Here is a 4,934-nt window from a genome sequence, read left to right as displayed (position 1 = left end):
TATTTTCCTGCAATGAATGAGTGTTGGTGGAAGAGGGCAGTAGTATCGTTGCTCAGAATCATCATCGAATAGCTAGAAGGAGATGATCAAAAGAAAGAGGCTATAAAACCTTACAAGCAAGCTTGGGACTTAATGAGCTTTATGGAGAGTTCAAGTACATAATAGCCCAATAGTATTGATGTGACTCAAGTTTTCGACTTCGAGGTTGAAATGGTGAGTATGGTTGCCGAAAATGAATTTAAAAAAACTTGAGAGAGTGCACGAGGCATCCATAACAAAAAATGCTAGAAATGTCTCTCAAGAATTATTGAAAGAAGCTGAGAAACAACTAAGAGACCACAAGCTGCTAGAAGTTGTTGAAATTGATCAAGACATTGAAAGAGGAGATGGGCTCATTTATGAGGGAACACAGATGGGCTGATCTACGTAGATAAGTCCAATGTGGCCATATCTATATATACCCTATTGTGTCTTTACTATGTCAAACTTCATTGTCTATGCGTCAAATTTATCACATCTGTGTAATGTATAGAGGTCTGAGTCAGATTTATAGACATTCTCCTATGTTTTAATATTTGTAGTGGTGTATATTTAATGGTCACCCGAGATCTCTTATTGCAATAAAAATTGGTAACCTATGCTTAGAAATATGTAATGGAGTTTCTATCAATAGACTACACATTGTTCTAATCTTTCTCCATTGTTTACATATTTATGTTGATTAATGTTGGGATCTTTCTTCATTGTTTACATATAGGCTATATGGAAAAAACATCACATTTCATTTGTTTTATTTAATTAATAAAGAATTAATAAGGTTAGACTTGTGATTTTAAGATTTTTTTCATAATTTTTAAAAATTCAACTCAAAGGAAATCATAATTCTTTCACAAATTTAAATTTTTGAATTATCAAACCATTGTAAAGCCTAATCTTTGATCATCTTATTTAGTCAACATCTATCATTTTGCATAATCATTTGACACTTAACTTGACATCCTAATAAGTAAAGTTCTTAGTAAAGTCTTTTTGTTGTGATGATGAAGTAGTAGTGATTGGTCGATCAATGCCCATCTCTCCAGTAAACAAGCCCTCTCTCCTTTAAGTTTGTAAGCCAAATATTCCTAATAGGAAGGCTACTATAACGTTCCACCTTAGACAAGTTAAGAGTATCCCCACAATAGAGAAAATGTACAAGGACCAACCCTTTTTCTTAGGAGCATAGATCAAGTTCTTGGGGGTGGATTTATTCCTCATGTGAATTTGAAAAATTTCATTGTCGTTGAAATTATCTGCCTTTGGAGATCTATGTATTCCATGGTAGAAAAGTTCGAATAGAAATTTGTAGCATATTTCTTGCTTGGATTGCAACAGTCTCAACAGGTTGGGGATTTTAAGCAAAGACCTACTTCAAATAATCTTCTACAATTTGTCTTTGATCTTAATTATAACACATGGTGCTCGGATCAAAATAAGTAGAGATTTGTAAGTTTTACCCATACAAAAACATAGTATTATCAAATTTGGCACACTTACTTTTACTTACATACAATACATCTATCAAACATTTTGGATGCTTCTAATGGCAATTTACAATTATATTGATAAACTACTATTCACCTTCACAAATACCTTTGTTGTTAAGCACTTTTGGACCATCCTAACCATTATTGTTTCATGACCAACAATCTTATATATCATAAAAAAATTATGTTGAATCTTTTAGTGATCTATGCAATTTCATACAATGATAATATTCATAAAATACTCTATTGACTTATCCCTTGAACCTCTTACAAATACAAGTGTTAGTTATTTTACTTGTTAACTTTTATATTGTCCATGACAATTTTGCAATAAAAATCGACTTGACTTTTAGTGGAAGTTTTCAATTTCGTTTAGGACAAGGAATACGTGTAGAACATAATGGTGATGGCGGGACAAACTCTTTTAGGGTTTAGTAAAACGAGGCACCATGACGACGATGACCACGTCGGCCCAACCCCCACTCCCTCCCCCCATTTCTTTACCATTCTTTGAACGAGTTGTCTTTATATTTTTGTCGCGGATGGAAATACAAATTAGCCGTCAATTCTTGTAACGTATTACTAATTATTTCTAATTAGCAGTCAAGTCAAAACGCAGTAGAGAATACGTCGATCAAAGCAATTAAGTTTTTATGTGAAACCACACCACATTGAGAATCTTTTGTGGAGAGATTTGTACAAAGAAACACCACATGCACCCTATATTGTTACGTACATCTAACGTCAGCATTTAGGATCACGTAAGCATTACATCACTCTCCCGTCACCAACTACGATTGCACCGCCATGCAAGCTCGCGGAAACGTCTAAACAGCAAACCAAAAAGCCTTATAAATTGGGAGGACCTCTTCTTTATCCTTACGCCTCCGCCCTCATTATTAAGCGTGACCAGTTGTGAACCTCATTATTCAACCGCAACATATCTCATTGTTTAAAAGGGAAAAGTTGGGAATATTGTAACATGACTACCTTTTTAAAACCACGCGTTGTGGCAAAGAAGGTGTTGGCCAGGCAACAATACGAAGGAGATGGTGCCATTGTCAGGCGTAGTATTGGCAGGTTTCAATTACTACCCAACTTTTCTTTTTTTTTTTAAAGAAAATTTATTAGTATTGTAATTTTCAGACATTTTATTGCTTTATTAGAATCAGTCATTCATTTATTCTTGTCTCTGGATTCATTTGTTCTTTAATATTGTGAACAGACCAGAGTTGAAGTTTTTGGATCCGTTTTTGTTACTGGATGAATTCTCAGGTTGGTTGGTATCTACCCAAAACTATTATTTGGTAACAAGTATGTTTGTATTTCATCTAACAAGTCAAATATGTGTGTCACTGTGTATGGGTGTTGCAGTAAGTGCTCCTGCTGGTTTTCCAGACCATCCTCACAGAGGTATTTTTATATCAATATGTTTGGATCTTTTCATCTTTCAGTTCTATTTTCTTTGCTCTCTTCACCATAATTTATGATTCGATAATATGTTTTGGGCAGGTTTCGAGACAGTGACATACATGCTGGAGGTACCATCCTTTCCTTCCCCCTTTTTAAGAGCATCAAGATTGGAAATAGATTTATTAGTTAAACATGAAATGGACGAGCTAGTGGTTTGGGGAAGTGAGATTAATTGTTGATAGATTTCCTCTTGTTTCGATGATGGGATCATATATACATTTGATTCAAAACATTGATGTTAAGTAAATTTGATATAATCAAACTGCAATCAACATATAGATTGTTGAAATTATCTTTTCAAGATTCCAGATCTGCTCCAGAGGTCTACAACTTTTCTAAGAAAATACGTTCTTTGTTTTGCTTTTGACATACAGGGAGCTTTTACTCATGAGGACTTTGTAGGACATAAGGGCACTATCTAGGCTGGTGATCTGCAGGTTTTGAATATATCCTAGTCCCCCACTGTAACATTTACCATCATAGTGCCAATAGTTTTCTCTTTTCTGTGATACTCATCTACTGATGGCTCTTTTATTGCTGTGTAGTGGATGACCGCTGGCAGGGGTATTGTCCACAGCGAAATGCCAGCTGGAGCAGGAGTACAGCATGGTTTGCAGTTGTGGGTTAATCTCGCTGCCAAAGACAAGATGTGAGTTCCTTCTTACAACCTCAAAATTCATAACATTTTCATTAAAAAGAGTATTGTCATGTTTATAATACTAGTGTTTTTTATGCTGGTCAGGATTGAGCCTAAGTATCAAGAACTTCAAGGGAAAGACATACCCAAAGTAGAGAAAGATGGAGTGAAGGCGACGGTTATAGCAGGAGAAGCTTTGGGCGTCAAATCTCCTGTTTATTCAAGAACTCCCACTATGTATTTGGATTTCACAATGGAGGCAGATGCTGTTCTTCATCAGGCAATTCCAGAGAGTTGGAATGCATTTGTGTATGTCTTGGATGGTGAGGCCACATTTGGTGCTCCCAATTCACCGCCAGTGGGTGCTCATCACACACTCTTGTTGAGCAGTGGAGATGGGTTGAGTGTGTGGAACAATAATGTTGATAAAAAGATCTGCAGAATTGTCATAATTGGAGGGCAACCATTAAATGAACCAGTGGTACAACATGGACCCTTTGTGATGAACAGCAGACAAGAGATAGTGCAAACGATTCAAGATTATCATTTGGGCAGAAATGGATTTGAGAGAGCCAATGTATGGCGTTCTCGGATTGGTCAAACATAATTTATTTCACTTTCAATCACTACCCATTTACTATTATTGATAGACTCCATGCAGATTTGAAGGTCAATTCCCCAAAGCAGGATTTTTTTTATTTAGGTGCATCATTTTCATGCTTTATTGCAGACAACATTAAAAGGGACTTTCCAGGATGATGTGGCGAAATCAATAAAATGTAGAAGCTTGTTTGAGAGTATATGCCATATCTTGCGAGATCGCCCATTTCGTTCATGAGATCGGCCTGTATGTTTGTATACAACTGATAAAAATCATGTATTAAAAGATGGATTCATCAGTCTTTTCAAAAAGAGCTTTGAAACAATATAATTTATATTATTCCGATTAGATAATTGTTGCTATAGCTTTTCCTTTTTAAGGTGGGCAATAAACTATCAAATCTCGCATTTATTAAAGAATTATTCTTATTTTGTAGAGAAACCACTTTCAACAATATACATTGACAGATTAAATAATAAGTTTCTAAAATGTGTGATTATAGAGACAGATTTAGTGGGGAGAAATATAATATTAAATTTTCCTTTCTTTTACATGAGGAAATGTTAAGAGAATTATATTTAAAATTTAAGGTATTATTTGTGTTTATAATTAAGTTATATAAGAAACATTATGTTTAGCTATAGTAGATTTAGTATCAATATTAAAATTGAAAGTGGATGTATTAAACTAAAAATAA

The 4,934-nt window shown here is 34.7% G+C and overlaps 1 pseudogene across 1 annotated transcript; it reads left to right on the top strand.

The window, feature by feature from the left end:
- Positions 1-2,421: 2,421 nt before the first annotated feature.
- LOC149557243 (pirin-like protein) lies at positions 2,422-4,590 on the top strand (annotated as a pseudogene). The gene is made up of 7 exons (XR_016364857.1): positions 2,422-2,606; positions 2,752-2,801; positions 2,901-2,939; positions 3,039-3,067; positions 3,374-3,436; positions 3,545-3,648; positions 3,742-4,590. The product of XR_016364857.1 is annotated as a pirin-like protein (transcript).
- The last annotated feature ends 344 nt before the right edge of the window (positions 4,591-4,934 follow it).

Source organism: Cupressus sempervirens, chromosome 5 (assembly GCF_028749045.1).
Source record: "Cupressus sempervirens isolate cs-2001-9-10 chromosome 5, ASM2874904v1, whole genome shotgun sequence".
NCBI lineage: Eukaryota > Viridiplantae > Streptophyta > Pinopsida > Cupressales > Cupressaceae > Cupressus > Cupressus sempervirens.
Note: the sequence above shows the minus strand (reverse complement) of the source record. Positions and strands in the feature narration are given on the sequence as shown.